This window comes from Lagenorhynchus albirostris, chromosome 1 (assembly GCF_949774975.1).
Source record: "Lagenorhynchus albirostris chromosome 1, mLagAlb1.1, whole genome shotgun sequence".
Classification (NCBI taxonomy): Eukaryota; Metazoa; Chordata; class Mammalia; order Artiodactyla; family Delphinidae; genus Lagenorhynchus; species Lagenorhynchus albirostris.
In genome coordinates, this window is record NC_083095.1 from 106770962 (window position 1) to 106794029 (window position 23068).

The window sequence follows — 23068 nt, forward strand, 5'->3', positions numbered from 1 at the left end:
TATAGCACAGGGAACTACACTCAATATTTTGCAATAACCTATAAGGGGAAATAATCGGAAAAAGAATAGATATTTTTATTGACATCATCTATCAATGACAGTTAAAGTGTAACCTAAGGGAAGCCGGTGGTGAGTGCTTCTGACCCTGAAGACTTCAATCATCTAAAGTTTGGACTCTGCCTACTTCCCAAGGTCCTTAATGAACATATGTGTAGCCGTAGCTTAAAAAATTCCCCAGTTTGGGTTTCGGGGAGACACTGATTTTGAAAAAGCCCTGGTGTTCTCCTTACATGAATGGGACTCTTCCTACTGCTAAAACATGTCTGTCACACCCAGAGGATGGTATACCGTCTGATCGGGAAGAGTTTGGAAAAGGCATCTCATCTCCTCATCTCCTGGTGCTTGGGTTCACCCCTCCAACGTCTTTACTAACAGTCTCCCCACTTGGAGATGTCAGCACTGCCAACATCCTGTTGCGTACAGTTTGGAATTTGTCCAGAGGATGAAGCGGAAGGATGAGGAACAATGAGAGACAAGTCCTAGGTGTTCAGACAGGCACATGTCACTCTAATTTCCAATCAGGAAGACGAACTGACCAAAGGCTAGGGTTGCCCATGGAAACAGTATAGGGCTTGAGGAAATCCCACTGCTTTGTGGCCAGTTCCCATAAACACAAGTTGAACAATGGAACTCAGGGGCAGTAAAATTCATGAAACTGCAGAGTTGAAAATATCTATCACTGAAAAATGTCTTGAGGAAAGTCAGAGAAAAGGATTGGTAAGCAAGGGAGAATGGCAGGAAAGGGATTTGAGGAGGTAGAAAGGACTCGCCATTAAGCACAAGAAAAAGGGCTGAACATTGCCAACATTGCAGTTGGCCAAAAAGGCTGTATGCGTTTTTTTTCTGTATATATTCAAGAAAAGGGCATACACTTTTTTAGCCAACCAAACAGGCGGGCACTGGAAATCAATACTACAAAAATATCACTTCGCATCAGTCAGAAGAGCCATCGTCATAAAGTGTAAACACCAGAAATGCAGGACAGGGCAAGGAGAAGAGGGAGCCCTGTGAGGCTTATAGTGGAAATGTATATTGCCAACGGCCATTCTGGAGAAGTGTATTGTATTTCCTAAAGCATCTAAAAAATGAGCTACAGAGCATAGGGCACTTGCACTCATGGGCGTATATCTTGGGAAAAACAAAAATCGAGAGGACACAGGCACCCCAATGTTTACTGCCTCTCTGTTTAAAAGATCCTCGACTAGGATATAACTTAAATGTCTCTGGAGGGAAAAAATGGATAGAGTTGTGGTACTTATGTAGAGTGGAATATTACTCAGCCTGGAAATCAATGAAATAGGGCCAGTTGTAACAACTCCGGAGGAGTTACGTATGATCATTCTAAGTGACATAATTCAAAAAGAAAAAGACACATATCATAAGATATCACTTAAAGGTGGAATCCAAAATGGCTACACATGAAATAAATTACAAAACAAAAACATAGTCAAATATGTAGAAAACATGCGTAAGGCTGCTAAACGGGAAAGGTGGGGAGGGGTGAGGCATCATCCAGGAGGTTGAAATTAGCAAAGATACCATTCCAAATACCAAACTGATAATCAACAAGGCCTACACGGTAGCTAAAAGAACTGCACTCAGCACACTCAAGTCACCGATAAGAATATCTATGACTGGTAAGAATCTGAAAAAGAATTTATTGATGTCTCTCTGTACGTGAATCAAGTGGATGTACAGCAGCAAGAAACAGAGCTTTGAAAATCAGCTGTAACCAATATAGTAATAAATTGAAAAAAATAAACGACAGAGAGACAGAGAAAACCTCTTACAACTTTTCCTCAGGGACGGTGATGCAACATGGATTGAACACATCTAGACCCACAGCAGGATGAGACATAAGGCTGGAAACTGTTCGCGTTAAGAGAAATGTGAGGTTGGGTGAGGAAATGCACACCCTTTAAAGTAATACTACCTGGTACCCATTCAATGGGTCCCAAATCTGCAGGTTCAAGGAATCTTCCTACAGCTAAAACATGCATGGAAAACCCAGAGGACTGTACACCATGTGATCGGGAGATGTGTCTAAAATGCACCTCATTTATCCTCTCCTGGTGCTCCTGTTCATCATTCCAGCCACTTTACTTAGAATCTCCCCACTTAGAGAATCAGCACATTTAAACTTCTGTTTCACACATTTTGCAAATTGTGAGGAGGATGAACGGGAAGAGGGGGAACCAATGAGAGAATAGTTGTAGGGGTTTGGACGGGCACATGTCACTCTAATTTCCCATTAAGAATAAGAATTAAAAGAAGGCTCAGCCTGCCTCGCCAGAGCCAAAATAGGGCCTGAAGCAATCCTGTGGCTTTGAGGCCAGCTCACAAAAGAGCAACTTAAAAAATGGAGCTCAGGGTCACTGCAATTCACAAACCTGCAGAGTTATAAATGAAAACTAACGTCCAAAAATATGTTGAGGTAAGGCAAAGAAGAGGATCTGAATGCAAGACAGAATTGCAAGAAACAGATTTCAAGAGATAGATTGGACTCGTCTTTAAAGCACATGAAAAGCGGCAGAATTTCGACAATGATGCAGTTGGCCCAAAAGGGAATATGCGTTTTTTCCTGAATATATCCAGGAAAAAACGCATACGCACTTTATGGGCAACCAAGCAAGCAAGCAATGCAAATGTGCACAACAAAGAAGTCTCATTTCCCACCGGTCAAAAGGGCCATCCGAAAAAATTGTAAAAACCAGAAATGCAGGCCAGGCCATGGAGAACAGGGAGCCTTTATACGCTGATGGACAGTGTGTGAACTGCCGAGAGCCACTCTGGAGAAGTGTATGGTGGTTCCTAAATCATCTATAAAACAGAGCTACAGAGCATAGGGCACTTCCAATCATGGAAGTATATCTAGGGAAGTCTAAAAATCAACAAGACACAAGCACACCACAGTTTAGGGCTACTCTGTTTACAAGAACCTCAACTTCAGTACACCTTAAATATCCCAGGAAAGAGAACAATGGATAAAGAAAATGTGGTACTTATGTACAATGAAATATCTCTTCACCATGAAATCAATGTAATAAGGCTAGTAGAAGGATAAAGAGTGGATTTAGCTCCGATAATACTACTTGAAATAAGTCAAACAGAAAAAGAAACATATCATAAGATATCACTTATAGAGGGAGGATAAATATGGCTGCACAAAAAATGAATTACAAAACAGAACAGTGGCTCACATTTAGAAAACACACTTATGTCAGCTTAAGGGGAAAGGAGAGGTGGGGTGATGCATAAAACCAGAGTTTGAAATTAGCACAGATACCGTTCAATAAACCAAATAGGTATTAGACAAGATCTACACTTTGCTCAATGAACTGGCCTCAACACACCCTATACATCACAGAGAAATATATCTGAGTAATAAGAATCTTAAAACCCATGTATTGATATATCTCCATAAGGGAATCAAGTGTGCGCAGAGCGGCACAAACACAGCAGTGAAAATGAGCTAAACCCCATTATAGAAATAAATTTTAAAACCAAAACGCAGAAACAATGAAAGAGAGAAAAATTCTTACAAAATTCACTCAGGGGCTGTGATGCAACCTGGAATGACCACATATAAACCCACAGCTGGATAAGACATAAGGCTGGACACTTGGGGCTGAGAGGATTGGTGAGCTTTGGTGAGCAACTGCCGAAAGTTTAATGCAATACTTCATGCTACTCATTCCAAGGGTCCCAAAACTCCAGGTTGAAGGGAATCTTCCTACAGCTAAACCATGCATGGGAAATCCAGCGGATGGTATACCATATGATTGGGAAAGGTTTCTAAAACGCACCTCATTTTCCTCTCCTGGGGCTCCGGATCAACATTCCAACCACTTTACTAACAACATCTCCACATGGAGAGTCAATGCCTTTAAGTTCCGGTATCGCACAGTCTGCAGTTAGTGTGGAGGATGAATAGAAATAGGGGGAACCAGTGAGAAAATAGATGTAGCGGTTTCAATGGGCACATGTCACTCTAATTTCACATCAGGAAGAAGAATTAACCAAAGGCCGAGCAAGGCGCCCCAGAAGAAGAATAGGGCCTGAAGAAATTCTGTGGATATGAGGCAAGATCACAAAAATAAGAGCTGAAAAATAGAGCTAAGGGCCACTGCAATTCAAAAACCAGCAGAGTTATAAAGGCCAACTATTTTCCAAAAGTATATTGAGGTAAGGCTATGAAGAGGCACTGACAGCAAGGAAGAATTGCAGGAAACAGATTTCAGGAGGTAGACTGGAACTGCATTGAAAACATATGAAAAGACTCAGAATGTCAACAATGATGCACTTGGCCAAAAGGGGCGTATGCGTTTTTTCCTGAATATATTCAGGAAAAAACGCATACGCCCCTTTTGGCCAACCAAGCAAGCTTGCAAAGGAAATCTGCACTACAATGAAGTCTCACTACCCCCCAGTCAAAAGGGCTATCTGAAAAAAGTGTAAAATCCAGAAAGGCAGGACAGGCCATGAAGAACTGGGAGACTTGTTATGCTGATGGGCGGGATGTAAATTGCAAACACCATTCTGGAGAACTGTATGGTGTTTCCTGAAATATCCAAAAAACAAAGCAACAGAGCTTAGGGCACTTCCACTTATGGTCTTATAGATTAGGGAAATTAAAATAAAGAGACACAGCCAGCCCAAAGTTTGGGACAGCTCTGTTTACAAGAACCTCGTTTACGGTACAAGTTCAATATTGCTGAAAGTGAAAAATGTATGAAGAAGTTGTGGTACTTACATACAATGCAATATCACTCAGCAATGAAAAATATGTCATCAGGCCTGTAGCAGCATAATGAGTGGATTCAGATACGCTGATTCTAAGTGAAATAAGTCAACAGAAAAAGAAACATCATAAGATATCACTACTACACGGAATGTAAACTTGGCTACACAGGAACTGAATTACAAAACAGAACAGGGTCTCAAAGGTAGAAAACCAAATTATGCTTGCTTAAGGGGAATGCTGAGTTGGGGTGCTGCATGAAACCAGAGATTGAAATTGGCACAGATACCGTTCCATAAGCCAAATATGTAATAGACCAGAGCTACCCCTTGCTCAACGAAGTGGACTCAAGACGCCATATTAAACGCCTAAGAATATACCTGACTAGTAAGAATCTTAAAACCTATGGATTTATATGTCTCCAAAAGGGAATCAAGCGTGTGTACAATGGCATAAGCGTAGCAGTGATAGGATTGGTGAGGTTCGGTGAGCAAATGCAGACCCTTTGAAGTCATATTGCATGGTACCCATTCCATGGGTCTCAACTCTCCAGGTTTAAGGGATTCTACCTTCAGCTAAAACATGCATGTGGAAACCAGAGTATGATCCACCGTGTGATCGGGAAACGTGTTCAAATGTGTCTCAGTTTTCGTCCCCTGGTACTCGGGTGCAACATCCAGACGCTTTACTAACACTCTCCCCACTTGGAGAGTCAGTGCCTTTAACCTCCTGTTTGGCCCAGTTTGCAATTTCTTCGGAAGATGAACAGGAATAAGGAGAAGCAATGGGAGACTATCTATAGGTGTCTGGACGGGCAAATTTAACTCTCATTTCCCACCAGGAAGACGAATGAAGCAAAGGCTCCACGTGCCGTGCTGGAACTAGATTAGGGCCTGAAGAGATCCTGCGGTTTTGCGGCCAGCTCACAAGAAAGCGAGTTGAAGAAAGGAGCTCAGGGCCACTGTAATTCACAAACCTGCGGAGTTATAAATGACAGCTATCATCCAAAATTATACTGAAGTAAGGCTGCGAAGAGGACTTGAATGCGGGGCAGATTGCTGGAAACCGATTTCAGAAGGTACACGGGAGTCGCTCTTAAACCATAGGAAAAGAGACAGAACTTGGAAAATAATGCACTTGGCAAAAAAGGGCATATGTGTTTTATCCAGAGCTCTCATAACTGAGGGGCGGAGATTCCCAGCAGGCTCCAACTGCCACCTGAGGGCTCACGTTGCCAAGGCAACGTGAGCAAGCCAGGCAGGAGTTACCCAACAGCAGAGGTCCCACCTCACAGAAGGGTGAGAAACCCAGCCAACATCAGACTCTCACCAGAGGGCCCACATCACCAAGGGGATGGGAACCAGGCAGGAGTGTCTTCACACCAGTGGGGCCACATCATCGAAATGTGATGTACTCCGCACATGTGTCCTCCAACCAGAGGACCCACATCACCAAAGGCCTCGGAGTGAGGCAGGCAGGAGTAGCCTCACAACACTGGGCCCATAGAATAAAAAAGTGAGGAATCCAGCATTTGGAACCTCCCAGCAGGTGGCCCAGAGCACTGTGGCTATGGGATCCAGGCCACAGTGAACTCACAGAAGAGGGCCCATGTCATGAAACTGAGCAACCCAGCCATTGGGACCTCAGAGCAGGAGGCCCACATCCCCATGGGGATGGAAATCTGGTAGGAGTGTCCTCGCACCACTGAGAACATATCAGAAAATTTTGGGCGACCAGCAGTTAGGGCCTGACGCCAGAGGACCCTCATCACCAAGGGAAGGAGGCTCCCAGCAGGCTCCAGCTGCCACCAGAGGGCCAACGTCGCCAATGCGATGTGTGCCAGCCTGGCAGGAGTGACCTCACAGCAGAGGGCCCACCTCAGAGAAGGGTGAGGAACACAGCCAGGATCAGACTCTAACCAGAGGGCCCACATCACCAAGGGGATGGGAACCAGGCAGGAGTGTCCCCACACCAGTGGGACAACATCATTGAAAGGTGAAGAACCCAGATCATGTGGCTTCAAACCCTAGGACACACATCACCAAGGGGCTGGGAGTGAGGCAGGCAGAACCGGCCTCACAACACAGGGTCCATAGAATATAAAAGTTGAGGAATCCAGCAGTTGGAACCTCCCAGCAAGTGGCCCAGAGCACCGAGGCTATGGGATCCAGGCCGCAGTGAACTCACAGCAGAGGGCCCACATCATGAACCTGTGAGCAGCCCAGCCGTTGGGACCTCAGAACAGAAGGCCCACATCCCCATTGGGATGGGAACCTGGCAGGTGTGGCTTCGCACCACTTAGCACATATCAGAAAATGTTAGGAGCCCAGCAGTTAGGGCCTGACGCCAGGGGGCCCTCATAACTGAGGGGAGGAGACTCCCAGCAGGTTCCAACTGCCAACAGAGGGCCCACGTCTACAAGGTGGCATGCGCCAGCCAGGCAGTAGTGACCTCACAGCAGAGGGCCTATCTCACAGAAGGCGAGGAACCGAGGCAGGATGAGACTCTCACCAGAGGGCCCACAACAACAAGGGGATGGGAACCAGTCAGGACTGTCCTCCCACCAGTGGGGCCACATCATCGAAAGGTGAGGAACCCAGCACATGTGGCCTCATATCAGAGGACATACATCACAAAGGGGATGGGAGTGAGGCAGGTAGGAGTAGCCTAAAAACAGAGGGCCCAAAGAATAAAAAAGGTGAGGAATCCAGCATTTGGAACCTCCCAGCAGGCGGCCGAGAGCACAGAAGCTATGGGATGCAGGCAGGAGTGAACTAACACCAGAGAGCCCACATCATGAAACTGTGAGCAACCCAGGCGTTGGGACCTCAGAGCAGAAAGCCCACATCCCCATGGGGATGGGAACCTGACAGGAGTGTCCTGGCATCACTGGGCTCACATCAGAAAACGTGGGGAGCCCAGCAGTTAGAGCCTGATGCTAGAGGGCCATCATCACCGAGGACAGGAGGCTCCCAATAGATTCCATGTGCCAACAGAGGGCCCACGTCGCCAAGGTGATGTGTGCAAGTCAGGCAGGATTGACCTCACAGCAGAGGGCCTACCTCACAGAAGAGTGAGGAGCCCAGCCATGATAAGACTGTCACCAGAAGGCCCACATCACCAAGGGGATGGGAACCAGGCAGGAGTGTCCTCACACCAGTGGGGCCACATCATTGAAAGTTGCGGAACCCAGCACATGTAGCCTCAAACCAGAAGACCCACATCACGAAGGGGTTGCGAGTGAGGCAGGCAGGAGGAGCATCACAACACAGGACCCATAGAATACAAAAGTTGAGGAATCGAGCAGTTGGAACCTCCCAGCAGGCGGCCCAGAGCACAGAGGCTATGGGATCCAGGCCACAGTCAACTAACACCAGAGAGCCCACATCATGAAATTGTGATCAACCCAGCCGTTGGAACCTCAGAGCAGAAGGCCCACATCCCCATGGAGATGGGAACCTAAGAGGAGTGCCTGAGCATCACTGGGCTCACTAAGAAAAGTTGGGGAGCCCAGCAGTTAGGGCCTGACGTCAGAGGGCCCTCATCACAGAGGTGAGGAGGCTCCCAGCAGGGTCCAAGTGCCACCAGAGGGCTCATGTCAACAAGGCGAGGTGAGCAAGCCAGGCAAGAGTTACCTGATAGTAGAGGGCCCACCTCACAGATGGGTGAGGAACCCAGCCAGGATCAGACTCTCACCAGAGGGCCCACATCACAAAGGGGATGGGAACCAGTCAGGATTATCCTCACACCAGTGGGGTCTCATCATCTTAAGGTGAGGAACCCAGCACATGTGTCCTCAAACCAGAGGACCCACATCACCAAGGGCCTTGGAGTGAGGCAGGCAGGAGTAGCCTCACAACACAGGGCACATAATATAAAAAACGTGAGGATTCCAGCATTTAGACCTTCCAGCAGGCGGGCCAGAACACCGAGGCTATGGGATTCAGGCCACAGTGAACTCACATCAGAGGGCCCACATCATATAACTGTGAGCAACCCAGGCGTTGGGACCTCAGCGCAGAAGGCCAACATCCCCATGGGAATGGGAACCTGGCTGGAGTGTCCTCGCACCACTGGGAGCACATGAGAAAATGTGGGGAGCCCACCATTTAGGGCCTGACGCCAGAGGGCCATCATCACCGAGAGGAGGAGGCACCCTGCATGCTCCAACTGCCACCAGAGGGCTCACGTCTCCAAGGTGATGTGTGCCAGCCAGGCAGGAGTGACCTCACAGCAGAGGGCCTACCTCACAGAACGTTGAGGAACCCAGCCAGCATTAGACTCTTGCCAGAGGGCCCACCTCACCAAGGGGATGGGAACCAGGCAGGAGTGTCCTCACACGAGTGGGGCCACATCATCGAAAGGTGAGGAACGCAGCACATGTGGCCTCAAGCCATAGGACAGTCATCACCAAGGGGCTGGCAGTGAGGCAGGCAGGAGGAGCCTCACAACAGAGGGCACATAGAATAAAAAAGTTGAGGAATCCAGCAGTTGGAACCTCCCAGCAGGCGGCTCAGAGCACCGATGATAAGGGATCCTTGCCAGAGTGAACTCATAGTAGAGGGCCCACATCATGGTACTGTGAGCAAGCGAGCCGTTTTGACCTCAGAGCAGAAGGCCCATATCCCCATGGGGATGGGAACCTGGCAAGAGTGTCCTCACTCACTTGGCGCACATCAGAAAATGTGGGGAGCCCAGCAGTTATGGCCTAAGGCAAGAGGGCCCTCATCACCGAGGGGAGGAGGATCCCAGCACACTCCAACTGCTACAGAGGGCCCACGTCACCAAGGTGACGTGCGCCAGACAGGCATGATTGACCTCACAGCAGAGGGCCCACCTCACAGAAGGGTGAGGAACCCAGCCAGGATCAGACTCTCACCTGAGGGCCCACATCAGCAAGGGGATGGGAACCAGTCAGGACTGTCTTCCCTCCAGTGGGGTCACATCATCGAAAGGTGCGGAACCCAGCACATGTGGCCTCAAATCAGAGGACACATATCACAAAGGGAATGGGAGTGAGGCAGGCAGGAGTAGCCTAAAAACAGAGGGCCCAAAGAATAAGAAAGGTGAGGAATCCAGCATTTGGAACCTCCCAGCAGGCGGCCGAGAGCACAGAAGCTATGGGATGCAGGCAGGAGTGAACTAACAGCAGAGAGCCCACATCATGAAACTGTGAGCAACCCAGGCGTTGGGACCTCAGAGCAGAAGGCCCACATCCCAATGGGGATGTGAACCTGGCTGGAGTGTCCTCGCACCACTGGGCGCACATCACAAAATGTGGGGAGCCCAGCAGTTAGGGCCTGACGCCAGAGGGCACTCATCACCGAGGGGAGGAGGCTCCCAGCAGGCTCCAAGTGCCACCAGAGGGCTCATGTCCACAAGGCGAGGTGAGCAAGCCAGGCAGGAGTGACCTCACAGCAGAAGGCCCACCTCACAGATGGGTGAGGAACCCAGCCAGGATCAGACTCTCAACAGAGGGCCCACATCACCAAGGGGATGTGAACCAGGCAGGAGTCTCCTAAGACCATTGGTCCCACATCATCGAAAGGTGAGGAACCCAGCACATGTGGCCTCAAACCAGACGACACACATCACGAAGGGGCTGGGAGTGAGGCAGGCAGGAGGATCCTCACAACGGAGGGCCCAAAAAATTAAAAAAGTGAGGAATCCAGCAGTTGGAACCTCCCAGCAGGCGGCCAAGAGCACAGAGGCTATGGGATCCAGGCCTCTGTGAACTAACACCAGAGAGCCCACATGATGAAAATGTGAACAACCCAGCCGTTGGGACCTCAGAGCAGAAGGCCCACATCCCCATGGAGATGGGATCCTAAGAGGAGTGCCAAAGCATCACTGGGCTCACTAAGAAAAGTTGGTGAGCCCAGCAGTTAGGGCCTGACGCAAGAGGGCCCTCATCACTGGGGGGAGGAGATTCCCAGCACGCTCCAACTGCCACCACAAGGCTGACTTCACCAAGGCAATGTGTGCCAGCCATGCAGGAGTGACCTATCAGCAGAGGGTCTCCCTCACAGAAGGGTGAGGAACACAGCCAAAAACAGACTCTCACCAGGGGGTTCACATAACCACGTGGATGAGAACCAGGCAGGAGTGTCCTCACACTAGTGGGGCCACATCATCGAAAGGTGAGGAACCCAGCAAAGGTGGCCACAAACCAGAGGACCCACATCACCAAGGGGTTGAGAGTGAGGTAGGTGTCTGGACGGGCATATTTAACACTCATTTACCACCAGGAAGAGGAATTAAACAAAGGCTCAGCGTGCCCTGCCAGAAGCAGATTAGGGCCTGAAGCAGTCTTGCCGGTTTGCGGCCAGCTCACAAGAAAGTGAGTTGAAGAAAGGAGCTCAGGGGCCCTGTAATTCACAAGCCTGCAGAGTTATAAATGTCAGATAACTTCCAAAAATATATTGAAGTAAGGCTGCGAAGAGGACTTGAAAGCGGGGCAGAATTGCAGGAAACCGATTTCAGGAGGTAGACTGGATTTGCATTTAAAGCATAGGAAAAGAGGCAGAACATCGACAATGATGCACTTGGCAAAAAACGGCATATGAGTTTTTTCCTGAATATATTCAGGAAGAAACACATACGCCCTTTTTGGCAAACCAAGCAAGCTTGCAATGGAAATCCGAACTACTATGAAGTGTCACTTCCCCCCGGTCTAAAGGGCCATCTGTGAAAAGTGTAAAATCCAGAAAGGCAAGACAGGCCATGGGGAAAAAGGAGCCTTGTTATGCTGATGGGCGGGATGTAAATTGCCAACAGCCACTCTGGAGAAGTGTATGGTGTTTCCTGAAACATCTCAAAAACAAAGCAACAGAGTCTAGGGCATTTCCACTTATGGTCCTATAGCTTAGGGAAATTAAAATCAAAAAGACACAGCCACCCCAAAATTTGGGACGGCTCTGTTTACAGGAACCTCTTCTATGGTACAAGTTAAATATCCCAGAGAACAAATAATTGATAAAGAAGTTGCGGTACTTACGTACAACAGAATACCACTCAGCAATGAAATCTGTGTCACCAGGCCTGTACCAGCATAATGAGTGGATTGAGGCACGATGATTCTAAGTGAAATAAGTCACACAGAAAAAGAAACATCATAAGGTATCACTAATGCACGGAATGTAAACTTGGCTACACATGAACTGAATTACAAAACAGAACAGGGTCTCAAGTTTAGAAAACCAACTTATGCTTGCTTAAGGGGAAAGGTGAGTTGGGGTGCTGCATAAAACCAGAGTTTGAATTTAGCACAGATACCGTTCCATAAGCCAAATATGTAATAGACAAGACCTACCCCTTGCTCAACGAAATGGACTCAACAATGAGGTATCACCTCACACCTGTTAGAATGGGCATCATCTGAAAATCTACAAACAACAAATGCTGGAAAGGGTGTGGAGAAAAGGAAGCCTCTTCCACTATTGTTGGGAATATAAATTGATACAGTCGCTAAGGAGAACAATATGGAGTTTCTTAAGAAACTAATAATAGAATTACCATATGATACAGCAATCCCAGTACTGGACATATACCCAGACAAAACCATAAATCATAAAGAGACATTCACCGCAATGTTCATTGCATCACTATTTACAATATCGAGGTAATGGAAGCAACCTAAATGCCCACAGACAGACGAATGCATAAAGATGTGGTACATATATAAAATGGAATATTACTAAGCCATGAAAGGAATGAAATTGGGTCATTTGTAGAGACGTCGATGGATCTAGAGACTGTCATACAGAGTGAAGTAAGTCAGAAAGAGAAAAACAAATCTTGTATATTCATTCATCTATGTGGAAAGAAAAACTGTACAGATTAACCATTTTGCAAGGCATAAATAGAGCAACAGATGTAGACAACAATCGTATGGACAACAAGGGGGGAAAGCTCTTGGAGGGGTGGTGGTGGGAGGAGTTGAGCAATTGGGATTGGCATGTAAACATTTATATGTATAAAATAGATAACCAATAAGAACCTGCTGTATAAAAATATAAAATAAAATTCAAAATTAAAAAGAAATAAAATTTAAAAAATAAAACAGAAAAAACAATTATTCCCTTCACATACATGTATTTATATGAATAAATTATTTCCATGCTTATATCTGTAAATACAAAAAAGAGGAATAAAATCTACCTTGAACCAAAAACGAAAAAGAGATAAAAAAAACAGAACCCACCAGTTACTCAGAGGAAAACCGTAGCAGGGCACTTGCTCCAGTTGTAAACAATTCTGAAGTTGGTCAGTGGTGGGGAATCGTCTCCCATTCAGCCAGCAGCCCCCACACAACAAGCTTCCTCATTGCAAAGCTGGGGCACCGTGCCGAGGCATCTGTGAGTAAACGTGAGCTGAGCCCCAGGCCAGTTGCTGCTGAACTGTTCCCACCCTTCCCAGGTAAAACACCTGAATATATACAAGGACTTGAAAGCCTAGAGGAAGGGCCATGGAGCCACACGAGTGACAGCATGCCAGCTGACTTGGTGCCTGCAGGCCAGCCAGGATGGTCCTGGCCCTGGGTGCTCTTCTGGAAGATTTCCATTTCCCTGCCTGAGATACTCGTCCTGTCCCTGCCCCCACTGCTTTTTTCCTTCCTCACCTCTGCCCAGGGAGAAATTCCAGCAGCAGGTATGGGTGACACATCCTCTTCTTTAGCAGGTGGCAGCCTGGCAACTGCTGCAGAAAGTCCAGCAGAGCCCCACTCACACTGGGCCACCCACAAAGCCGTGGCCTCTCACTTCCTCCCACCAGCCCAGCCCCGAGACTGCTGACAGGGCAGAGAAAATGGCGTCAGGCACAGCTGCAGGGGCTTTTGCTGCCTGGAGTGGTATTTATATTGATCTCAACCCAGGCACACCTGGGGAGGGCTGGCCGGCACTGCCAGGTCAGCCAATCATCACCCCTCAGGGGCTTACAGTTGCAGAAAATGGAACTTGCTGAACCGGCCAGGTCCAAGGAACAGGTGTGGGCTCCTGAGAGTCAGGATAGACAAGGGGCTGCAGCTTTGGCTTGTTTTCTAATCATTTTATCTGGCCCATGAGTGAGAGACAACTTCAAGAAAACCCTCTCCTAAAGAGAGGAACCCAGGAGTCAGGGAGAGGAGGGGTGGGTGGTGGTTGGAGACAGAGGCCTGGTGCCCTGGGTGCAGTGGAAGTCTCTGGAAGACCAGGTGGAGGGAGGCCACACAGAGTGATGCCCAGGGTCACAGACCTGTTGGAGCTGCTGTCTGTTAGTTCAAGTCCTGCTCTGAGGTGCTCTGTGTCAGCTCTGAGCGACAGGTGAGCTGGGGGTGCTCTTCAATGAGGGCTATGTGCACGGTTCCTGTGTGCCCAGCCCTGCCACGGTACCTGCAAGGGTAGCTCTGTATCCTGGGAGGGGCCTGACCATGAGAGCCCCGTGGGCTGGGTTGGGGGTGGGGTACCTGCCCAGGAGAGCTCCATATCCTGGGATTGACCTGACCACGAGAGCCCCATGGGCTGCTGGGGACCTGGTAAACGATGTCAGGACAGTCAGTGAAGCCACCGAGGATATACCTCCAGTTGCTCCTGATTCCTACACCCTGCTGGTCATTCTACCAACCACCAGGACATGGTATTCTGTATTAGTCTTCAATGATGCCTTCTTTTGTATTCCATTAGTCCCAGAGTCACAAGAAATTTTGGCTTGTGAGTGGCAGGACTCAACATACAACTAAAACAATACTTCCGGGCCGTCTTGCCCCAAGGGCTCAAAAATTCCCACACCATCTTTGGGGAAAGCTTAGCTAAAGACCGAAAAGTTCTACCTCTGGAAAAGGAAACCCTCCTTCAATATGCAGATGACATTCTGATCGCCAGCCCTACTAAGGAGGCCTCTGAACTACCAAGCCAATAAAGGATAGAAGTTGTCCAAGAAAAAGCTCAAATATCACAGACTGTGGTGACCTGCCTGGGCTTCATTCTCACACAAGGTCAGAGAATCCCATCCCAGGAAAAGGAAGAAACCATTTGCAGCCTTACCCCTTTCTAAAACGAGAAGACAGCTTAGGTGTTCCTGGGGAGGCCAGGGTTTGCTGCTTCTGGATCCCTAACTACAGTCTACTAGCTGGGCCTCTATATGAAACACTGAAAGGAAAAGATGATGATCCTTTTGAACAGAATCCAGAAGTGGCCTTTCAAGAATGGAAAGAGCAGTCAATTCAGACCCTTGCCCTGGAAGTCCCTAATTGAGCTAAACCCTTTGACCTTTACATTCCCGGTGAAAGGTGAATCGCCATTGGAGAATGAGTGCAAAAACTGGGACCACTTGAAATGGAACAATGCAAGAATGCCATCCAAGTAGGATAAACTACAGTCACCAAGGGGCTTGGCCCACTGCCACATCTGGCCAAGATACTGGCGGTATCTAAAAACCTGGAAATCAGCAGCCCAAAAGGCCACCTCCCTCCTAAGGGAAAAGGACCCCACGTGGTGATCCTAATCACCAACCATGCCCTGAAGTTGCAGGGTTCGCTCCGTGGGCACACCGACCTCGAGTGAGGAGGCCCTCCAACTCCAACATCCAGAGAGATAACCGGGGGCAACAGGGCACCATGACGACTCGTGTGAACATCACTTGACCTGGAGTTTCTCTCATAAAACAACAATAGTGTGTCCCGAAGGAGTAGACTACTGCTTGCAGGACTTACTGCACCCGGAGGGGAGCTAATAAACTTGGCGGGGGAACCGTATATCACACTGTCACCATAGAAAAGCCTACAGACACCGTGATGATGGTGGCCAATAAGACCGGCTGGACTCCTGTTTACTTCAAAAGGCTGTTGACTCAGTGGCCATCATGGTCCTTGATCACCACTGACCCTGGACTGTCTGGCAGTTGAGCGGGCAGGGCTCTGACACCTGGTGCTGTTTTTACGTTAATTCAGGGGCCTAATTGAAGAAAGAGCAGACTACTGGTCAGAGCATCTAGGCTGGCAGAAACGGTCAGCCTAAGGTGGCCGAACAAATGTGGGGCGGGGTGAAACCGGCCCCCACAGCGTCTCTGCACATCTCTTTCCTGGACCCTTAAAGGTCATTAGAATCTATAACACTTCCAATGCTGGTGCTCAGGCGGACGAGCAGGGAGGCAGGGGTCCTGGGGCCAATCAACGTCACCTGGAGGCTGCTGGGGAGAAGTTCTGACCCTCGTCCCCTGGTATGAGGGCTCCCAACTCAGCACTCAGCAGTTACAGAAGAAGGGTCTGCACCCTCAGCACTCCAAGAATGAGGAACGGGACAAAAGGCAGAGGAGGGGTTTGTCCCCAGCAAAGCCCATTAAAAATCCCTGGGAGATAAAAATAGAATCTGGGCAATAAAGTCAAGTCTGACCTTTTTGATCCTTTGTGCTTTGTCTAATTTCACGTGCTCCTAGGGTCCCGCATGCAGAGGTTCCACACCCGGCACTTCAGACCAGATTTCCTAGTGCAGAATGGCTGGGTCGACACCTCAGCTCCTGGGGCCCAGTGCAGACTCCGAGATATAGAGCCTGAGCTGCAGCCAACCTGGCCCTCGAGAGCTCCGCCCCCTCCCTCCCACTGACTCTGACAGGATCTCTACACAGCAGCCCAGCCCACAGCCCACGGGGTAGTGCATGCTCTCACCTCTCCATTCTCTGATCAAAATATAAAGCTTCCTTTGCTTGTGAACCAAACTCAGTCTCGATCTGTTGGCCCCAATGACACTGGGCAGGGGGACACTTGTTGGGGTCCACTCTGGAGGATCAGTAACAGAAATTGAGACTATTGTAACTTCAATGAACAGATGTGTGAGCCAAACTGTCGTTAACATAGAACAGTTTATAAGGCTCGGGTAAAATAAGATGTTTCTAACACTTCCATTTGATATTTCCATCACTTTATTATAAGCAAGTTCAGTGAAAAGGTTTGTCTTATTTGTCAGGTCAATATTAGAGAAATGAAGTGATTTCTTTCCAAGGATGTACATCTAATAATCTTGGTTAAAGCTTCAATCTTGTTTTAAATGCTTTTCCATTGAAAATGATACCTCTCTTTCAGCTCCCCCATTTCTGAGAAGTATAAAATCTTATAATTTATTATTACCAAAGGGGAAAGGTGGGAGGAGGGATAAATTAACAGTTTGGAATTAACACATACACACTGCTATATATAAAATAGATCATCAACAAGGAACTACTGTATAGCACAGGGAACTACACTCAATATTTTGCAATAACCTATAAGGGGAAATAATCGGAAAAAGAATAGATATTTTTATTGACATCATCTATCAATGACAGTTAAAGTGTAACCTAAGGGAAGCCGGTGGTGAGTGCTTCTGACCCTGAAGACTTCAATCATCTAAAGTTTGGACTCTGCCTACTTCCCAAGGTCCTTAATGAACATATGTGTAGCCGTAGCTTAAAAAATTCCCCAGTTTGGGTTTCGGGGAGACACTGATTTTGAAAAAGCCCTGGTGTTCTCCTTAAATGAATGGGACTCTTCCTACTGCTAAAACATGTCTGTCACACCCAGAGGATGGTATACCGTCTGATCGGGAAGAGTTTGGAAAAGGCATCTCATCTCCTCATCTCCTGGTGCTCGGGTTCACCCCTCCAGCGTCTTTACTAACAGTCTCCCCACTTGGAGATGTCAGCACTGCCAACATCCTGTTGCGTACAGTTTGGAATTTGTCCAGTGGATGAAGCGGAAGGATGAGGAACAATGAGAGACAAGTCCTAGGTGTTCAGACAGGCACATGTCACTCTAATTTCCAATCAGGAAGACGAACTGACCAAAGGCTAGGGTTGCCCATGGAAACAGTATAGGGCTTGAGGAAATCCCACTGCTTTGTGGCCAGTTCCCATAAACACAAGTTGAACAATGGAACTCAGGGGCAGTAAAATTCACAAAACTGCAGAGTTGAAAATATCTATCACTGAAAAATGTCTTGAGGAAAGTCAGAGAAAAGGATTGGTAAGCAAGGGAGAATGGCAGGAAAGGGATTTGAGGAGGTAGAAAGGACTCGCCATTAAGCACAAAAAAGGGGCTGAACATTGCCAACATTGCAGTTGGCCAAAAAGGCTGTATGCGTTTTTTTCTGTATATATTCAAGAAAAGGGCATACACTTTTTTAGCCAACCAAACAGGTGGGCACTGGAAATCAATACTACAAACGATATCACTTCACATCAGTCAGAAGAGCCATCGTCATAAAGTGTAAACACCAGAAATGCAGGACAGGGCAAGGAGAAGAGGGAGCCCTGTGAGGCTTATAGTGGAAATGTATATTGCCAACGGCCATTCTGGAGAAGTGTATTGTATTTCCTAAAGCATCTAAAAAATGAGCTACAGAGCATAGGGCACTTGCACTCATGGGCGTATATCTTGGGAAAAACAAAAATCGAGAGGACACAGGCACCCCAATGTTTACTGCCTCTCTGTTTAAAAGATCCTCGACTAGGATATAACTTAAATGTCTCTGGAGGGAAAAAATGGATAGAGATGTGGTACTTATGTAGAGTGGAATATTACTCAGCCTAGAAATCAATGAAATATGGCCAGGTGTAACAACTCCGGAGGAGTTATGTATGATCATTCTAAGTGACATAATTCAAAAAGAAAAAGACACATATCATAAGATATCACTTAAAGGTGGAATCCAAAATGGCTACACATGAAATAAATTACAAAACAAAAACATAGTCAAATATGTAGAAAACACGCGTAAGGCTGCTAAACGGGAAAGGTGGGGAGGGGTGAGGCATCATCCAGGAGGTTGAAATTAGCAAAGATACCATTCCAAATACCAAACTGATAATCAACAAGGCCTACACGGTAGCTAAAAGAACTGCACTCAGCACACTCAAGTGACCGGAAAAGAATATCTATGACTGGTAAGAATCTGAAGAAGAATTTATTGATGTCTCTCTGTATGTGAATCAAGTGGATATACAGCAGCAAGAAACAGTGCTTTGAAAATCAGCTGTAACCAATATAGTAATAAATTGAAAAAAGTAAACGACAGAGAGACAGAGAAAACCTCTTACAACTTTTCCTCAGGGACGGTGATGCAACATGCATTGAACACATCTAGACCCACAGCAGGATGAGACATAAGGCTGGAAACTGTTCGCGCTAAGAGAAATGTGTGGTTGGGTGAGGAAATGCACACCCTTTAAAGTAATACTACCTGGTACCCATTCAATGGGTCCCAAATCTGCAGATTCAAGGAATCTTCCTACAGCTAAAACATGCATGGAAAACCCAGAGGACTGTACACCATGTGATCGGGAGATGTGTCTAAAATGCACCTCATTTATCCTCTCCTGGTGCTCCTGTTCATCATTCTAGCCACGTTACTTAGAATCTCCCCCACTTAGAGAATCAGCACATTTAAACTTCTGTTTCACACATTTTGCAAATTGTGAGGAGGATGAACGGGAAGAGGGGGAACCAATGAGAGAATAGTTGTAGGGGTTTGGACGGGCACATGTCACTCTAATTTCCCATTAAGAATAAGAATTAATAAAAGGCTCAGCCCACCTCGCCAGAGCCAAAATAGGGCCTGAAGCAATCCTGCGGTTTTGAGGACAGCTCACAAAAGAGCAACTTAAAAAATGGAGCTCAGGGTCACTGCAATTCACAAACCTGCAGAGTTATAAATGAAAACTAACGTCCAAAAATATGTTGAGGTAAGGCAAAGAAGAGGATCTGAATGCAAGACAGAATTGCAAGAAACAGATTTCAAGAGATAGATTGGACTCGTCTTTAAAGCACATGAAAAGCAGCAGAATTTCGACAATGATGCAGTTGGCCCAAAAGGGAATATGCGTTTTTTCTGAATATATCCAGGAAAAAACGCATACGCACTTTATGGGCAACCAAACAATGCAAATGTGCACAACAAAGAAGTCTCACTGCCCCACGGGCAAAAGGGCCATCCGAAAAAATTGTAAAAACCAGAAATGCAGGCCAGGCCATGGAGAACAGGGAGCCTTGTTATGCTGATGGGCGGGATGTAAATTGCCAACAGCCACTCTGGAGAAGTGTATGGTGTTTCCTGAAACATCTAAAAAACAAAGCAACAGAGCCTAGGGCACTTCCACTTATGGTCCTATAGCTTAGGGAAATTAAAATCAAAAAGACACAGCCACCCAAAAGTTTGGGACGGCTGTGTTTACAAGAACCTCGTTTATGGTACTAGTTGATTATCACAGAAAGAGAAAAATGAATAAAGAATTTGTGGTACTTACGTACAATGCAATATCACTCAGCAATGAAATCTATGTCATCAGGCCCGTAGCAGCATAATGAGTGGATTCAGGTACGATGATTCTAAGTGAAATATGTCACACAGAAAAAGAAATATCATAAGGTATCACTAATACACGGAATGTAAACTTGGCTACCCAGGAAATGAATTACAAAACAGAACAGGGTCCCAAATGTACAAAACCAACTTATGCTTGCTTAAGGGAAAGGTGAGTTGGGGTGCTGCATAAAACCAGAGATTGAAATTAGCACAGATACCGTTCCATAAGCCAAATATGTAATAGACAAGAGCTACTCCTTGCTCAACGAAGTGGACTCAACACCCCATATTAAACGCCTAAGAATATACCTGACTAGTAAGAATCTTAAAACCTATAGATTTACATGTCTCCAAAAGAGAATCAAGCGTGTGTACAGCAGCATAAACGCAGCAGTGATAGGATTGGTGAGTTTCGGTGAGCAAATGCAGACCCTTTGAAGTCATATTTCAAGGTACCCATTCCATGGGTCACAACTCTCCAGGTTTAAGGGATTCCTCCTTCAGCTAAAACATGCATGTGGAACCCAGAGTATGATCCACCGTGTGATCGGGAAACGTGTTCAAATATGTCTCAGTTTAAGTCCCCTGGTACTCGGGTGCAACATTCCAGACGCTTTACTAACACTCTCCCCACTTGGAGAGTCAGTGCCTTTAACCTCCTGTTTGGCCCAGTTTGCAATTTCTGCGGGAAATGAACAGGAATAGGGAGAACCAATGAGAGACTAGCTGGAGGTGTCTGGACGGGCAAATTTAACTCTCATTTCCCACCAGGAAGAGGAATTAACCAAAGGCTCAGCTTGCCGTGCCGGAAACACACGAGGGCCTGTAGCAATCTTTCGGTGTTGCGGTCAGCTCACAAAAAAGCGAGTTGAAGAAAGGAGCTCAGGGGCACTGTCATTCACAAACCTGCAGAGTTATAAAAGACAGCTATCGTCCAAAAATATATTGAAGTAAGTTTGCCAAGAGGACTTGAAAGCGGGGCAGAATTGCAGGAAACCGATTTCAGGAGGTAGACTGGAATTGCATGAAAAGCATAGGAAAAGAGGCAGAACGTCCACAATGATGCACTTGGCCAAAAAGGGCGTATGCGTTTTTTCCTGAATATATTCAGGAAAAAACGCATACGCCCTTTTTGGCCAACCAAGCAAGCTTGCAAAGGAAATCTGTACTACAATGAAGTCTCACTGCCCCACGGGCAAAAGGGCCATCTGAAAAAGTGTAAAATCCAGAAAGGCAGGACAGACCATGGAGAACTGGGAGCCTTGTTTTGCTGATGGGAGGGATGTAAATTGCCAACAGCCACACTGGAGAAGTGTATGGTGTTTTCTGAAAGATCTAAAAAACAAAGCAACAGAGCCTAGGGCACTTCCACTTATGGTCCTATAGCTTAGGGAAATTAAAATCAAAAAGACACAGCCACCCCAATGTTTGGGACGGCTCTGTTTAGAAGATCCTCGTTTACGGTACAAGTTCAATATCACAGAAAGCGAAAAATGAATAAAGAATTTGTGGTATTTACGTACAATGCAATATCACTCAGCAATGAAATCTATGTCATCAGGCCCGTAGCAGCATAATGTGTGGATTCAGGTACCATGATTCTAAGAGAAATAAGTCACACAGGAAAAGAAATATCATAAGGTATCACTAATACACGGAATGTAAACTTGGCTACCCAGGAACTGAATTACAAAACAGAACAGGGTCTCAAATGTAGAAAACCAACATATGCTTGCTTAAGGGGAAAGGAGAGTTGGGGTGCTGCATAAAACCAGAGATTGAAATTAGCACAGATACCGTTCCATAAGCCAAATATGTAATAGACAAGAGCTACTCCTTCCTCAACGAAGTGGACTCAACACCCCATATTAAACGCCTAAGAATACACCTAACTAGTAAGAAATTTAAAACCTATGGATTTACATGTCTCCAAAAGAGAATCAAGCGTGTGTACAGCAGCATAAACGCAGCAGTGATAGGATTAGTGAGGTTCGGTGAGCAAATGCAGACCCTTTGAAGTCATATTGCATGGTACCCATTCCATGGGTCTCAACTCTCCAGGTTTAAGGGATTCTTCCTTCAGCTAAAACATGCATGTGGAACCCAGAGTATGATCCACCGTGTGATCGGGAAACGTGTTCAAATATGTCTCAGTTTAAGTACCCTGGTACTCGGGTGCAACATTCCAGACGCTTTACTAACACTCTCCCCACTTGGAGAGTCAGTGCCTTTAACCTCCTGTTTGGCCCAGTTTGCAATTTCTGCGGGAAATGAACAGGAATAGGGAGAACCAATGAGAGACTAGCTGGAGGTGTCTGGACGGGCAAATTTAACTCTCATTTCCAACAAGGAAGAGGAATTAACCAAAGGCTCAGCTTGCCGTGCCGGAACCACACTAGGGCCTGAAGCAATCATGCGGTGTTGCGGCCAGCTCACAAGAAAGCGAGTTGAAAAAGGAGCTCAGGGGCACTGTAATTCACAAACCTGCAGAGTTATAAATGACAGCTATCGTCCAAAAATATATTGAAGTAAGGCTGCCAAGAGCACTTGAAAGCGGGGCAGAATTGCAGGAAACCGATTTCGGGAGTTAGACTGGAATTGCATGAAAAGCATAGGAAAAGAGGCAGAACGTCCACAATGATGCACTTGGCCAAAAAGCGCGTATGCGTTTTTTCCTGAATATATTCAGGAAAAAACGCATACGCCCTTTTTGGCCAACCAAGCAAGCTTGCAAAGGAAATCTGCACTACAATGAAGTCTCACTGCCCCCCAGGCAAAAGGGCCATCTGAAAAAAGTGTAAAATCCAGAAAGGCAGGACAGGCCATGGAGAACTGGGAGCCTTGTTATGCTGATGGGCGGGATGTAAATTGCCAACAGCCACTCTGGAGAAGTGTATGGTGTTTCCTGAAACATCTAAAAAACAAAGCAACAGAGCCTAGGGCACTTCCACTTATGCTC